The sequence below is a fragment of the Gorilla gorilla genome, chromosome 10 (assembly GCF_029281585.2).
Source record: "Gorilla gorilla gorilla isolate KB3781 chromosome 10, NHGRI_mGorGor1-v2.1_pri, whole genome shotgun sequence".
NCBI classification, from domain to species: Eukaryota; Metazoa; Chordata; class Mammalia; order Primates; family Hominidae; genus Gorilla; species Gorilla gorilla.
The window spans coordinates 28,825,234-28,843,112 of record NC_073234.2 but is presented as its reverse complement, the minus strand read 5'-3'; positions in this window follow the sequence as shown (position 1 = coordinate 28,843,112).

Below are 17,879 nucleotides of genomic sequence, written 5' to 3'. Positions count from 1 at the left end.
AATAAGTATTGGATAAATGCTACAATGAATGTCTAAGTTTAAAAATGGGGGAAATAAATGAAGCATAGGAAGAAGCACAAGTAGGTCTGTCAGGCAGGTTACCAAAACAGAGCTGAGTGAGAAAAGAAAAGAACATTCAAATGTTTGGGTGTCATTTGGCCATATAAAAGCATATCAAAATTCCGAGTGCTTGGAGGACAAGATAGGGGCAAGGTAAAGAGACTAGGAAAGGGACCAAGGCATATTCTTGAGGATCCTCAAAGCCCTTTAGGATCCTAAACCCCATCACTGGGATTCAGCTCTAGGTTGAAGGACGACCATGGCCTACATCACTTTCTATTACCAGCCCAGTGCTTCCTTCGATAGCTCAGCTGGTAGAGTGGAGGACTGTAGGACTTACTGTGTCATCGTATTACCAGCCCAGACTCCCCCAGCCAGGGGAGTTTTTATTGCAGCAATGCAAGCAAGAAAGGGGCATGTTGTGTAGCTTCCACATTCCATACACACAAACCCGCCCAGACTGCTGATACTCAACTTTCCCACAATCCCCTGTAAGCACCAGAGAAGTCACCAGAAAGGGAAGCAAAACATAGAGCCTACCTAGGATTCCCTTAACTATGATGACCTGTCTGTCCACAGCATCCCAGGACCACAGACTGAGGACCTGCTCTGACCTCCAAGGCTACTTAGACAGGGCAGCATAGGCAGGCAGAGTCAAGATTATTAGTGGGGTCTCCTATGCTGTCAAGAGGGAGATAACCATTACCTGAGCCACTTCACAAGCCCACCAGCTCCTCCACAGAGCCCTCCCTGTGATAGCTCTTTTCTTGTCACTTGTCATTCTGAATCTGTTTAGCACCTATGTTATCCTGCCTTACAGGTACACATAGAGTTTATGTGTTGCCATGCACAAAGATTAGAAGAGTCTTGACAGTAAAACCATATCACGTTTGTATCATCACAGGGTCTAGTATAGTGTCATTCATTCATCAAGGGTCCAACAGTGAGTCAATCAACAAAGACGTACAGTTCAATGTTTTTTTAAATACCAGGCTACACTCAGAGAAGATGTTCCATGGGAAGCAGGTTGATGTTGAGATTTGATTTGTGTGGTGGTTTCCCAGGGGCTGCCACGCAGTGAGTGGCTCAGAACAACAGAAATTGATTGTCTCACAGTTCTGGAGGTTGGAAGTCAGAAGTCAAGGTGTCAACATGGTTGGTTCCTTCTGAGGGCTGTGAGACAGAATCTGTTTCAGGCGTCTTTCCCAGCTTCTGGTAGCCTCACACGTTCTTTGGCTCATAGATGATGTTCTCCCTGTGTCTTCATGTCATCTTTCTTCTATGCACAGCTGTCTTTATCTCTAAATTTCCCTTTTTCGTGAGGACACCAGTCATATTGTGTTAGGGCCCACCCTAATGACTTCCTCTAAATGTGAGCATTTGCAAAGACTCAATTTCCAAATAAGGTCATAGTGACAGGTCCTGGGGGTTAGGACTTGAGCATTTTTTGGTGCATATAATTCAACCCATAACAATTGTATTTGTATATTTACAGATTCAGAGAAAGGGCATTTCAGGCTGTAGATAGGAAATAAGCTAAGGCATGCAGATAAGAAGGGTGGGATTTGTGTGTTTGAAAGAGTACATGGTCTCCTTTGGTTCTGTGATTGGAATAATATAATGAATATAAGTACATCTGAATTGTATGCCCATGTACATGAAATTTGTTTGTATATAAAGTTCCCAGTATAGACTCTGACTCACTTTTTATGTCTCTGGTTCTAGATTTGCCTCATGTGTGTTTCAAGAGGTTACAGTTGGCTTAAAATACTGCCTTGGTATGTTTAGCACCCTTTCTAGTTTCACATAGGTGAGACACCACCTGATGTAATAGGGTGCCCTTTGTGACAGGTTGGTAGGAACTTTGATCAGGAAGAGAAATCAGCATAGATGGACTCTCAGAAAAGGAGACTGACACCTCAACCATCAACTCCCCCTAAAACATTATGTAAACCAGGCTCATTTCCCATTCTGCAAGCATCGTGCTCTGTCCTGGATTGACAGCTCCCAGGAGAGTGGCATGTGCAGCCTGCTCAAAGCTAAGAGTAGAGTTTGTCAGTCTCATCTTCATTCAAGCACCACCTAATCCTTCAGCATGCTGTAGCTGTGACCCAAGTACCACTTCTGAGAAGTGCCACAGGGCCACATGTAAACAGATGCTTCACAGTGTTTTTTGGTGTTGACAATGGTGATGGTAGAGGTGATTCTGGCAGAGCTCTGACAGTGGTGGTTATAGTTCTAGTGACAGTAATGGTGGCAAATGTAATGTGTTAAGCCATTACTTCAGTGAGTGTCACATGCCTCAAGCTTGGCGAGAAGTGGAATGAGGCTGCAGAACTTTTTATATCCTTCCCAATGCCTAGCTCTAGGCTTTTCCTACAGTGGATGCTAAGTCAATACTTGTTAATTAGATAAATTATTATTCAGTGTGATTCTTATTGAGTTCACAGCTCCATGCTCACGAATTGAATCCTCACTCTGCAATTTATTAACTCTTTGATCCTACAGAATTTACAGCAACAAGTGTTGATACTTGATCTGGATATAGTGAGCCTTCAGTTAATGGACTCTTAGTATTATTATCCTCATTTGGGATTTACTAAAAAGCAACTTAGAGCTCTAACAGGCTAGTCATAGAGGCTGGGAACCTCTTTGCCCACTTTAAACACCAGTATAGCAGTGGGTGAACAGAAGGGGCAATACCATATCTCTACAATTGATACCCATCTGCCTCTGCCCCTACGCAATGCTAGCTGTGGGTTTGCAGTGAAGTTTATAAATGACCAACATGCCAATAAAGTGACCCGCAATAAAGGACTGAAATTGTTGTTATTGATTCATTAAATCAAACCTCATTAGCTGTGACTAATATCTCTATGCCCTGTGTCTCAGGGAAGGAGGGGCTAAGGAGTTGACTTAGGCATCACCTTCCTTTCCCCATTGCAGCATTTCTCAGAGAAGTCAAACAAGAAGGCGCAGGGAAGGGCCAGCGCCTCATCAACAAACAGGTTCTGCATCAGCTTGGACTGGATTGCCTTTTGGATAGTGTATTAGTCCGTTTTCACACTGCTGATAAAGACATACCCAAGACTGGGTAATTTATAAAGAAAAAGAGTTTTAATGGACTCACACTTCTGCGTGGCTGGGGAGGCCTCACAATCATGGTGAAAGGCAAAAAGCACGACTTAAATGGTGGCAGACAAGAGAGAATGAGAACGAAGTGAAAGGGGGAACCCCTTTTAAAATAATCAGATCTCATGAGACTTATTCACTACCATGAGAACAGTATGGGGGAAACTGCCCCCATGATTCAATTATCTCCCACCGGGTCCCTCCCACAACACGTGGGAATTATGGGAACTACAATTCAAGATGAGATTTGGGTGGGGACACAGCCAAACCATATCAGATTGTTTTTTATCAACTTCTTTCTTTTCTACTGATTGCCTACCCCTTTATATCCTCTCCCCATTCCCTCAGCAAGGTATTAAATTAACTCAGCTAGTTTCCACCCAAATAAGAACGGGAGCCATATTCAGGAAAAGGCCAATATCCATTTACAGTGACTTATATATGAAGATATTGCATATCTTTCAAGAAGGTTGTAAGTAGCAAGCTTAGAGAGGAGATATGTCCCTCTCTCTTCCTCCCTCCCTCTCTCACTGAGGCCTTCAGATTTTAAACACACACACACACACACTTATAAGCAGCTCTTGAGGGTGAAGTGACGCCTTAGAAGAGGAGGCAGGTGCATAGGCAGAGAGCTTATGTCCCACGCAGGGTGATCAGCCCTGATGGAGGTACAAACAATTTGCTGTGAAAACCTGAATGAGTCCAGCTGGGAGGATTGGAGAAGTCAGCTGCAGCCCATTTCAATCAGGGCTTTGTTTTTCCCAGCTTTGTTAGTAGCTGATTGTCTCAATTTTGGTTAGATCTGAATCAGCTGTTAGCATTGTGGACCGATCCAGAACAGCTATGCTCCCATGTTTCTTAACAATAGCTCACATTTATTTAGTGCAGCTTTTCCACAACCTCCACCATATATTATTTTATCCTCCTATGATCCCTATGAGCTAGCTCTGGCAGAAACCAAGGGTGGCCAATGCTGAGCTCAATGCTGCCACCCAGCAGGGGGAACTCAATGTGTGGGATTGGCTGAACAGGATTGGCTGGCCATGTGGATGAAGGAAAGCACCTATTTAGGTCAGTGGCTTTCTTAAAATGTCAGGGGTCTTTAATACCAGACGGGAAACAGAATCCAGCCTTTCAATGTTTTTGTCCACTTCTCTCACTCCATCTTTATGTGGATGGAGGGAAGGGGGAAAGCATATAAAGGGGTAGGCAATCAGTAGAAAAGAAAGAAGTTGATAAAAGAATCTGATATGGTTTGGCTGTGTCCCTACCCAAATCTCATCTTGAATTGTAGTTCCCATAATTCGCACATGTTGTGGGAGGGACCCAGTGGGAGATAATTGAGTCATGGGGGCAGTTTCCCCCATACTCCATCCACATAGTCAGGAATCAGCCATTCACAAGGTGGGATTGGTGTTCTTCCCCAAAATTCCCAACCTTACTGGAGTTGACTTATTTTTCATAGGACCTCATGGTTATTTTCAGTCTCCATATTAATCTGCAGATTTCAGTAGAACAATGAAGAAAACATATTTTGATTGTCAGTATCATCACCTCCATTATCAAAATTCATGTGGAAAGGCTATGAGCTACATAAGACATTTGCACTGATTAAAGTCACCTTTTTGCACTTCTGTTCCATTGCCAGACTTCTTATTACTTGTGGCCCCAAGGTTGCAAGCAAAAATTATTTATGTATTTGTATATTACTTAAATGTATACTTAATTTTTTATACAGAAGATGATATAGTCACAACCTTAAAGACATAGAAGAAAATCACTTAAAAACTCTTACAGCATTAATACCAGGTTCATTTATTCATGTCACCTTCCCAGATCTGTCATACTGCATAGTGACAATTACAATGATAGTTTTGAACTATTTTTGTAAATCTTACTTCATCAGTTACTAGTCTATCAAAAATATTTTCCATATTGTTCCATAGACATTACAGTTATAATTATCATTTTAATAATATATTATTCCGTCAGAGTGATCAATCATCATTTACTGACTCTTGAGTCCCTCATGGTTAGTCATTATTTCCAGTTATTTGTTATCATAGATAACACAGCAGTGAAGATATTTTAATCACAGACCACAGTGGTTTTATTTTGATGCCTATGACTCATGCTGATGCCCAGGGGTTTCATTTGTAGAATTCAGCAATGTTCATTATATAGTTACTACGTGCTGAATGTTATGTTATGAATACTAGAATATTATACAATTCTTTCCTTCAAGAAATGTCGAGCTTTGTTGGGAATGAGATAAAGGCACATGAGGCCACAGGAAGCTGTATGAGAAAGCACACTACGACATCCTCATACTGGACAGACACCAGGGGCTCTGAGCTCTTTGAAAAATGTGCGCGTCAAAAGGGATGGTTGGAAGGCAGACAGAGGACAAAGCACAGCGTCCACTTTGTCACTGCTCAAGACGCCCCTGGGGGGCTGGTGCCTGCCCTCACCATCTCTCAGAGCAAGACTACACTTCACCTACATTCTGACGCATTGCCAAGGCCAAAGATATTAGTGATGGGGAACAGGGGAGCCCCAAACCATCAGGAGAAGGAACAGGATGAGGGGGTCAAGAGACAGAGACAACTCACAGAATTAGCTCTCAGGCTCAGGGATGGCATCGTGTTTCTGAGGTTGGCAGGAGTGGGGGCGGGGTTCACCAGGTGCCTCTGGTGCTGAAACCTGCACTACACAGGACAGAAAACTCCCTCAAGGCCAGGGCCAGGGCCAGGGCCAAGATACCTCAGGGGGACCAGACATCTGTGTTTGCCTCACTCTTCATGGAAGTAGAAAACCTGTCAGGAAGCACATTAATTCCCCATAGAACACTATGATGGTATTTCATTCAGATACCCATTTGACAAACATTTATTAGATAGCTACAGGGCTTCTGTGTTCCGGGAACCAAGCTAAACTTTGGAGCCATACATCTGAATAATATGTGGCCAATTTCAAGGATCTTATAATCTACCGAAGGAGACAGGCTTACCAACAACTAGCTACCTTATCTGTAAGAGCAGAATAAAATGAGCTCTACAACTAGAGAAAGGAGTGGTGCATTTTGAGTGGAGCATCCAAGGAAGGATGGAGTAGATGTGGCATTTGAATAGGGCTTGGAAGGAGAGGATTCCCATAATCCCAGAATGGGACAGGCAGTAGGGAGGGCATCCAGCTTAGGCAATCCCAGGGGCACAAATGGTCAGTGAGCCTGAGTAACCATGAGTGGGCAGTTCAGGGGGAACAGAGTCTGCACCTGGAAATGTGCTGGATGCTGAGACTAGAAAAGTGGGTGGGGCCAGATCCACTGATGCCAAAAAATGTGATCTGAGTTCTCCATCCATGGAGAGCTCCCAAAGGAGCCTATGAAGTTCCTTCACTCTTTGGAAGCCCTGGACTTAGCTTGGACTTATCCCCAGCTCCTTGTTACCCACCAATGTGCCATCAAGACTATGATTCTCACCAGGGCCCTGGCATGTCCTGGAGCAACTGCGACCTTTGGCTCTGGCACCCAGCTAGCCACCCTTTGCCCTTACACATGAGGCTGGAGCACCTGTTCAAGCTTTGCTGTGCATCCACCTCCTGGCTCCCAGCCTTGCTTTGCCAGCCCAATATTGGAGCAGAGAGCTCCGGATGACTGAACCCACGAGCCTCTAGGAGAGAGTAGAATAAACCCTACATACACTAGGTCAGCAAGGAACCAAGCCACCACAGTGGCTCTGAAACAGCATAGTTCCAGGAGTAGGAAGTCAGGACGCTGCTTAAGGAGCCTCATTGGCCCTTTGCATTGCCTTCTCCAATCCATGTGGAATTGGGCATCATGCCCAGGACAAAAAGAACATGGTAGTGAAAAGGCCAGAGGCTTTTTGACAATGAGAAGCAAAGAACAGGAAAAAAAAAGTTTTCTAGTTCTAAATTCTAAGCCTCAGGGGGGCATCATTTACATGGCATCTCTGGGAGATTTGTTCACTCAGCTAAATTAATTGAGTAATTAGTATTTGCACAGCATTTTATTGAATGTTATTTTAGATGCAAAGGTGAAGCTGATAGACCTTTCTCTCAGGAACATAGAGTGTTCAATACAAAATGAGACATAGCCTTAAGAGAATGCATGGGAAGGGCCATAACCTGTGAGGAGGAATTGATTTCTTCCAGCTTGGAGAGAGAAAGAGGCAAGGCAGAAGAAAGCTTCAGAAAGAAGGTGATATTTGAACTGCGGGAAAGCAGGGCATTGAAACACAAGTGGAATTTGGGCAGAGGCAGAAGTGGGTGGAGTGAAGAGAGCCATCCAGGCAGTGGGGACAGAGAGGTTTACAAGCCCAGCAGCTGCTTGAGCTCAGACATGCCACCTTTCATTTCAGTATCCGCCATGCCTTGCCCAGAAGTTCAATACCTAGTGAGTCAATGAATGAGGGAGTGATAAAGAAAAAGTAGTTTGATTTAGTTGAAACATAGGGAACATGAAAAGAGTAAGGAGAAATAATGTTGCAAAGGCCACACCTTGAATGGATGTGGATTTTATTCTGCAGGGAAGAGAAGAGCCATTGAGAGGTGTTTAGCAGGGTTAGGACATGATGAAAGCGGTGCTTCAGGCAGATTAACCTGATACGTAAGACTGATTTGAGGGAGGCAGAGAGACCATTGGGAAGGTTACTGCTGCAGTCCAAGCAAGAGGTAATAAGCACCTGAATTAGGGCAGCAGCAATGAGAACAGAAGAGGGGACAGGTGAAGGAGAGAACAGGGAGGCAACATTGACAGCAGATGGGCTGTTGTGGGGGAGGGAGAAGCAGGGAGATTTTGAGCCTGGGTGGCAGGGAGGATGGTGATACCATTAACAAAAATAGGCAGCACAGGAGGTGGCGCTGGCTGGAGAGGGAAGATGACGAGCTCTGTTTGGCACATACTGAGATGTGGAGATACGTTCTTTTCTACCTGAACATGAATCAACTCTTTATCAGGAAAATGCATTAGAGAGGTGGAGGGGCTCTGCAGGCCAAGCAGCAGTGTTGTTCCATTTTTATGGACTAGGTCAAGACCCAGGCCATTTCCCGAATGCTGATTTTACAGACAACTCTATGCTTTACACAGAGAATGTTTTTGGAAAAAAAAAAAATGTTGTTTTAATAATGACGAGATAAAAACCTGCCGGTGTTCTTCCTTTTCCTCATCATTAATGAATTAGGAGATACTCAAAACCTAATAAGAGAAAAAAAAGCACATAAAAGACTCATAAGCATTCTTCAGATCTTCTTTGCCAGTCGGTCACTTTCATTTTATAAAGCTAGAATTTCCAGTTTTTAAACATTACATAACAGCAGTATTTGACTATAGTTTTAACAGTATTTCAACAATAACAAAAAAGTGCTAAATAAGCACTCTCTATGGAGTGGTACCATATGAGGCACGAGAAAAACTGTGATGAAAAGAGGAAAAAAAAAGGTTTCCACCCTCCAGGAGGCCACAGTCTTGTTGAGGGGATAAACGAAACAATAAGTACATACAGCATGTGATATGTACCATAATAGAGATATAAGCAGGTGAGCAATGGTATTTGAGAATTATTTATTCTGTCTTCCGAGAAGTGATCTGGGAGGCTTTGCAAAAGAGGGGACATTTGACAATGGATATGGAGGATTATGTTGGAACAATAATGGGAATATAACTTCTAAGCAAATATAGAGGGTAAAAAGCAAATGAAGATGATTTGGGATTTGAGGGGAACGAAGGAGAGTAACAAGAGAGAATTATGGGCCAGATCATGAAGGGCCATTCTGTATGTCACCTACTGAGAGAAACAGCTTTTAATTTTGATGAAGTGTTCAGGTTTGCACTCTAGATGAGCCACCATGGCAGCTTTATGGAGAATGTCTTTGAGGGGTGTGAGATGAGGCCAGGACAGTGGCCAGGGGCCTTGCCACAGTCCAGGTGACAGATGGCAAAGGTGAGAGGAGATGAAGAGGCAAGAATAACAAAAAATGGTTTTAGGAAATACAAATCAATGGACTTGTTGATTAATTAGAGAGAAGGGTCTAGGATACATCTCAGATTTCTGGATGATGTTCCCACCTATAGAGAAAGAAAATACTGGAGCGGAAATAGTTTGAGACAAGCGTTTTATGTTCAGATTTGGAAATGTTGAATTAAAGATATTTGGAGTCATCCGAGTGTAGCTGTCCAATAGGTACCTGTGTGTATATATGTCTGACACAGGGGGCGAGTGAAGACAGGAAGCACAGGACTGTGATCCTTGAGCGTAGGGAAATACACACACGGCAACATGTGGTATCTTACAGTTTGGCGTCAGAAGTCACATGGAGTCTATTCAGTTTGCTGCCACACAAGTCTGCTCAGGTTCAAGTAGGTTTTTACTTGATAGAAAAGAGGAACATTAAAAACAAAAAAAAAAAAAAGCAGCTTGTAGGACTGAAGATATTCCTTGTGGCCAGATTTGGAAAGTACAATCTGCCCCACCTACCTTATGATCTAACAATCCCACTTCAAGGTATTTATCCAAGAGAAGTGAAAGTATATGTCCACAAAAAGACATACACAAATGTGTATATCATGATTCACAGCATCCACATTCAACCCAAATATTCACCAACAGGAAAATGGATAAACAATCAAGGTATATTCATACAAGAGAATGCAACTCAGCAAGAAAAAGAAATGGATTACTGATACTCAATAGCATGGATGATTCTTACATTATTCTAAGCTAAAGAATAAAAGAGTCTATATTCCATTTAAATGAAGTGCTAGAGGAAGCAAAACTAATCTTTGGTGAAAAAAATATCAGAAAAAAAGTTTCCTCTGGAGGGTGGCAGTGTTGACTGGGAAAAAGCATGAGAGAATTTTCTGGAGTGATGGATATATATATTTTGATAGGGGTATGTGTTACATAGACATATGCATTTGTCAGCCTTGATGAATTATATACTTAAGATCTGTGCATTTATACTATTTTTCCAGAAAAAAAAAGTTATAACCAAAGTTGAACTCTGGCTAATTTTAGGTTTGGTTTTAGCAGTGATATGGATTAAGAATTCTGAAACTTTTCTGTTATCCTAGGTTTGAGAAAATGAGTAAATACATTGACAATAATGAGAGCCAAGTTTCTAACTGCTAGAGAGAGTTGTCATACAAAAAGGGGAGAAAAAAGTGTGTCCTCTAGAACACATGATTTTACTACATATATATTAATCATCTTTCTATTATATATGTACATAATCTATCTCTGTCTCCAAGAAAACCTAGAAACAATAATATACCAGTAGCACTAAGTGTGCACAGAACCCAGATTATAATTTCTAAATACCTTTCTCCATTAAAAGGGACCTAGATTCCTTGGAAAAAAGGCTGATTCCAGGCAAAGAAAGGATAAGATGAACCTGAAACATCTTGCTTCACAAGAAAGGAAGAAAATTCTCAAAAAATGATGGGGACACATCAAAAGGACACAAAGTCAGCTTGAAAGAGCTCATACTGGCCAAATCAGGGTAATTTGAACATCGAAAGAAACAGTAACTAATTTATTATAACTCATTGAATAACATAAGAATCTATTTTTAAAAAAACTCTCGAAAAACTAGCAGTAGAAGGAAATTGCCTCAATATAGTAAAGGCTACATATGAAAAACCCACAGAAAACATCATATTTTATAGTTAAAAAAAATTTCCATCTAAGGAATTTCTAAGGAATAAGGCAAGGATGCCCACTCTTGCATTTCTATTCAGTGTAACACTGAAAGTCCTAGCCAGAAAAATTAGACAAGAAAAATAAATAAAAGGCATACAAGGCATTCAGAACAATTTTACTTCTTCCTGTTTACAGGTAACATGATTTTACATATAGAAAACGCTAAAGATTCCATTAAAAAAACTGTTAGAATAAATGAATTCAGTACAGTTTCAGGACACAAAAATCAACATACATAAGTTGATTACATTTGTATACACTAACAATGAACTATGAAAAGGAAATCAAGAAAGCAATCCCCTTTATAATAGTACCAAGAAGAATAAAAATATGAAAAAGCTAAGGAGGTAAAGATTTGTACTGACAACAAAATACTAATGAAAGAAATTAAACAAGATACAAAGACATTCCATTTTTATGGATTGGAAAACTTAATATTGTTAAAATGTTCATACCACCCAAAGCAATCTACAAATTTAATGTAATCTCCATCAAAATCCCAATGACATCTTTTACAGAAACAGAAAAAAAATTCTAAAATTCATATGGGACCACAAGAGACTATGAATGGCCAAAACAATCTTAAGAACAACAAAGCTGGAGATATCATACTTTCTGATTTCAAAATATATCACAAAGCTACAGTAATTAAAATGGTATGATATTGGCATAAAGACAGACATATAGACCAATGGGACAGAACAGAGCTCAGAAATAAATCCATGCATATTTGGTCAACTGATCTTTGACAAGCGTGCCAAAAACATACAATGGAAAAAAAGACAGTCTCTTAAACAAGTGGTTTGGGGGAAACTGGGTATCTACATGCAAAAGAAAAAATGAAACTAGATCATTATCTTATATCATACATGAAAATTAACTCAAAATGGATAAAATACTTAAATATAAACTGCACCGAAACTGTAAAACTCTCAGAAAAAAATATAACACAGGGAAAAGCTTCATAACATTTGTCTTGGTGATGATTTCATGGATATAATACCAAAAACACAGGCAACTGAGGCAAAAATAAACAAATGAGACTACATCAAACAAAAAAGCTTCTGCATAGCGAAGAAAACAATCAAGAATTAAGACAACCTGCAAGATGGAATAAAATATGTGTAAGACATATCTGATAAGAGGCTAATCTCCAAAATATATCAGAAACTCAATAGTAAAAAAAGTGAAACAAACCCAATTAAAAATGGGCTAAGGGCTTGAATAGATATTTCTCTAAACAAGACACTCAAATGGCCAATAGGTATATGAAGAAAATGTTCAATATCGCTAATCATGAGTGAAATGCAAATCAAAACCACAATGAGATATCACCTTACATTTGTCAGGATGACCACTATCAAAAAAAAAGAAATAAGTAAATAAAAGACAAGTATTGGTGAGGATGTGGAGAAATTAGAACCCATACACACTGTTGATGGAAATGCAAAATGGTGTAGATACTATAGAAAACAATATGGTGGTTCCTCAAAAAATTAAAAATAGAACTACCATATGATCTGTTAATCCCATTTCTGGGTATTTATCTAAAAGAATTGAAATCAGGATCTCAAAGAGATGTTAGTACTCATGTGTTCACTGCAGAGCTATCTACAATAGCCAAGCTGTGGGAACAACCTAAAATGTCCACTCACAAATGATCAGATAAAGAAAATGTGGTATATACATGAATGAAATACTACCAACCTAGGCTAGACATGTTGGCTCATGCCTGTAATCCCAGCACTTTGGGAGGCTAAGGTGGGAGGATCACCTGAGGTCAAGAGTTCAAGACCAGTCTGGCCAACGTGGTGAAACCCTGTCTCACTAAAAATACAAAAATTAGCCAGGCATGGTGGCAGGTGCCCGTAATTATAGCTACTTGGGAGGCTGAGGCAGAAGAATCACTTGAACCCAGGAGGCAGAGGCTGCAGTGAGCCGAGATCACGCCATTGCACTCCAAAAAAAAAAAAAAAAAAAAAAAAAAAAAAGGTTGGGGGTTGGAATACTACCAGACCTTAAAAAGGGAAGGCTATTCTGCAATATGCGACAATATGAATGAGCTTTGTGGGCATTACGCTAAGCAAAACCAGTCACAGAAAGACAAATATTGCATAATTCCACTTATATGAGATATCTAAAACAGCCAAACTCATAAAATCACAGAGTGGAATAGTGGTTGCAGGGAGAGGGATATGGGAAGTTACTACTCAATGGAAATAAAGTTTCAGTTAAGCAAGATAAATAAATTTTAGAGGTTTGCTGAACACATATCTATAGTTAACAATAATGCACTGCACACTTAAAAATTTAAGAGGGTAGATCTCATGTTAAGTGTTATCACAATAAAATTTTAAAAATTTTAAGTTCTTACAGATATAAATAAATTAATACATTAAATGTATTTAAAGAGCCCAACAAGTAAATACGGAAGCAATGAAGGACTTGGAAAGTCATCAACGGGTGTTAAAACTAGTAAGAGAAAGTCTCTTGAAAGACAGGATATCTCTTATCCTGAAACTGTTTTTTCATACATTACTTATTAATTGCAAAGGAAGAAAATGTGACTTAACAGAAGTGAAAACTGGCAGATGCTACCTTACTCAAATAAGCAAAGTTAACATCACCAATATTGGGACAAACTGACATTATGAGCCTGCCAAATGATATTTCTGCCAAGAATTCCCAGGCTGAATGTACTCCTGAGGAAATATCAAACTCTGCAGAGCCAGCAGCCCCTCCCAGGCCACTGTGAAGGGGAAACAGCTGGGACTCAGCTTGGTCTGCCTGACCACTGTGCTGCTCCAAACCCTTCATTGGCTCCCACTTGCCCTGGGAAAAAGACATGAGCTTCCTTATCAGCATTAATTACAGTTACATGTCATTGAGCCTCTCTGTGTGCCTGGTAGTATGAGAAAAATTCAAGGACATTGCAGCATTTCACAGTATTATATTTGCCCACTTACAAACAGGGAAGTGGAATGCTTTTGCCAACAACTCCCCAGCAGAGAGATCTGTGAGCTTCGGTGTGTGGTCCTCTTTCCTGTCCTCGCTGGCCTTTGTTGAAGAACCAGTAAGGATTTAGGACTAGAATGCTGGCATTGGCATCTTTCTAGATAGGTAAACTGGACAAAGTCCTCAGGCTTCATTTTGCTTATCTGTCAAGTAGCAATGACAACAACACTTTCCCTATTTGAGTGGCAGGACTATTAAGGAGCATAATAATTGCAAAGCAAAAAGTGGGCTGGGAGGATAACAAGCATTCCTAGCTTGGTCCCTGGCACACGGCAGGCATCAGTAAAGGCTGGAACAGCAAAGCAGTGTTTATATTATTAAAAATATGAAAAGGACCAAATGTCCAATTTTAGAGGATTGGTTAAATAAACAGAGTACATTTTCACAATGGCAAAAAACAAAAGACAAGCACCTCTGATTTTGGATCTCAATATTAACAGCATTTACTAGGCCCCACTCTTTGTTCTGAGGTCTGAACCCAGGATTCTCCCCTTAAGGAGGGCATGTGCACACAGATGACTAGAGGCCTCTCCTCTCACCTCTTTCCAGTTTGTACTTCTCCCTATAACAAATGCACACGCCAGGTTTCCTCTACCTAGAATGCCATCCCTTGTCCCTAGCTAATTCCCACTTGTTTTCTGCCTTATCTCACTTCTTCCAGGAAGACTTTCCCAATTTCCCTTTCTTTGCCTCTAGCCAACCTGGACTCTCAACAACCCACCCAAGGGAATGTTATTGCTCTATTTAAAAGAAAAAAGGAAATAGCAGACAAACCCAAGTACTGCGACTTTCTACAAAATAACTAGCCAGTACTCTGAAACAATGTCAGGGTTGAGAAAGTCAAAAAGCAGTGGAACTCTTTCAAATTAAAGAAACTAAAGAGGCATGACAACTAAATGCAAAATATAATCCTGGGTAAACCTTGAACTAGAAAAATATTATAAAAAATATTGAGAAAATGGATAATATTTGAATATGTGAATTAACTACAACTATTATATCAATGTCAAATTTCCTGATTTTGATTATTATACTGGGGTTATGTAAGAGAATATTCTTGTTCTTTCTTTGGAAATACACGGTGAAGGGTCAAGTTGTAAAGCGGGGTGATGCCTCAACTTACTCACCAATGGTTTAGAGAACATAACCATACACACACAGAGAAAGAGAGATGAGGAGGGAGAAGTGGAAAGAGAAGGGGAAGAAAATGATAAAACGGTTTTGGTGCAGGGCATATGGCAACTTTTCTTTGGAGTTTGCATGTAAACTTTTCTGTAAAGTGTATATACAAATAAGTCTAAACCAAGACTGGGAAGAAAAAGGAAGTAATAAGTTCTAGAAAGGTGTAAGAGTGGATGGAACAGAGTATGAAAAATAATTGAATGATTGGAGTACTCCTAGGTTTCTAACAGGAAAACCAGGTGAATGTGAGTTTCTAATGGAAGAGGATCCACCAGATGAGGAAGGTGGAAGGGAATGAGATAATGAGGTCACTGGAAACAGTATTGAATTTGATTGCTAGCAGAGCATTCGGGTTGAGCTATGCAGCAGGCAGGTGGATGGGTTGGTCTGGGGCTCTTTCATACAGAAACACTATGCCCACTTAACTCCTGAGGGTGGGAAGAAGAGAAAAGCCCCAGTTCTCACACTTGTTTTATTCCAGTCACTGCCTAAACATGCCTGACTTGGTCATTCCAGGCCGTGGTCCTGAGAGTCGTCTGTGATCCTGGGCCTCTGTATCTAGTAATTACTTTTTGAAATCAGGACGAGTTTGAAGAAGATAAGGACTTGAGTGACGGGAGAGGAGTGGGTGCTGGTTCTTACAACAGATGCAGGGAGGAGCACGTTTCCCCAGAATGTAGCAGCATGCCCTCTCCCAGCACAGCCATGCCAGGGAGACCTCCCGTCCCAACGTACCCACTCCCCCACTAAACCCCAAAATATTAGATAACCTAAGAGCTCAAAGTCCTTCAGAGCAACCAAGAGATTCTGACCAGCAATAGCAGTTTTTTTCAGATCCCCTGAACTTCAAAAAACTTCACAGAACTCCACTCACCTGAAGAACTCCACTCACCAAAGGCTTTTATCCTCACCATCTATACCCAACTCGCTTATGTTGAGCCCCACTTAGTTGCTGAATTAGCCTCAGCAGTGTCACACCGACATACACTGTCTCCAATTCAACATTTATTGTTTTTTTGTTTGTTTTTTTACTACCTACCAACACACAGGCTATTTTTCAGCTAATTGTTTACATAGCTCCTGGGTCAGGCCCAGAACTCAGCAACACTGCCTAGCTCCAACCCGTTCTAGTGCTCTTAAAAAACATAAGGAAATACTTCCAAGGTACAAAAATTATACAAAGAATAAGATTGTTGTCTAAAGCCATACCACCCTGAACACGCCTGATCTCGTCTGACCTCGGAAGCTAAGCAGGGTTCAGCCCTGGTTAGTACTTGGATGGGAGACAAAGAATAACATCGTTTCTACATACATTAGTTCTATTCTACCACATGACAAAGTTCCAAAAACTTAGCAGTTTAGAACAATACTTGTTTACTAGCTCACAGTTCTGTGTGTCAGGAGTTCAGGCCCAGTGTGATTGGGTTCTCTGTTTAGGGAAACACACAAATCCAAGTATCGGCCAGACTTACTCACTGTTCATCTCATCGGTGGCTCAGCGTCCTTTTCCAGGCTTGTTTGGGTTAACAGAATTCAGTTCTTTGCTGTTGTAGGACCAAGGTCCCTGTTTCCTTGCTGGCTGTCAACTGGGACTACCCTCAGCTTACAGAGGCCACGCTCAGCTCCTTGCCACATGGACCCCTTCATTCCAGCAAGAAACAAAAACTCTCCTTCACAGAATCCCTCGCATGCTTCAAATCTCTCTCACCAGGAAAAGCCCCACCCCTTTTAAAAGGGCTCAGCTGATTGTGTTAGGCCCATCTAGGATAAGCTTATCTTAAGGCCTATCTTTTGGAACCTTAATTACATCTGCAAAATCCCTTCACAGCAGAAGCTCCACCAGTATTGATTGAATAACTGGGAGAAGCTGTGAGTACCCCAGGTGTGAGAATCTTGAGGACCCTTTTAGAAATCTGCCTACTACTCCCTATGTACCCACCATTCAGCTTGTGAAAGGAAATATTCTAATAACCTGTGTCCCTAGGGTAGCCTCCCTTTGCCATCATGGGGCGTTTATCATCATGCATTCATATGGTTTGGCTCTGTGTCCCCACCCAATCTCACCTCAAATTGTAATCCTCACGTGCTGAGGGAGGGACTTGGTGGGAGGTGATTTGATCATGGGGGTGGTTTCCCTTATGTTGTTCTTATGATAGTGAGGGAGTTCTCACAAAAGCTGATGGTTTTAAGTAGGGCACATCCTCCCTATCTCTCTCTCTCTCTCCTGCCACCTTCTGAAGTACATACTTGCTTTTCCTTTGCCTTCCACCATGACTGTAAGTTTCCTGAGGCCTCCCCAGCCATGCAGAACTGTGAGTCAAATAAACTGCTTTTCTTTATAAATCACCCAGCCTCAGGGAGTATCTCTATAGCAGTGTGATAATGGGCTAATACACAAAATTGGTACCAGGATAGTGGGGTACCACTATAAAAATAACCTGAAAATGTGGAATTGACTTTGGAACTGGGTAACAGGCAGAGGTTGGAACTGTTTGGAGGGCTCAGAAGATAGGAAGATGTGGGAAAGTTTGAAACTTCCTAGAGACTTGTTGAATGGTTTTGACCAAAATGCTGATAGTGATATGGACAGTGAAGTCCTGGCTGAGGTGGTCCCAGATGGAGATGAGGAACTTACAGGGAGCTGGAGTAAAGGTCACTCAAGTTATGCTTTAGCAAAGAGACTGGCAGCATTTTGCCCCTGCCCTAGAGATCTGTGGAGCTTTGAACTTGAGAGAGATGATTTAGTGTATCTGTGTAAGAAGTTTCTAAGCA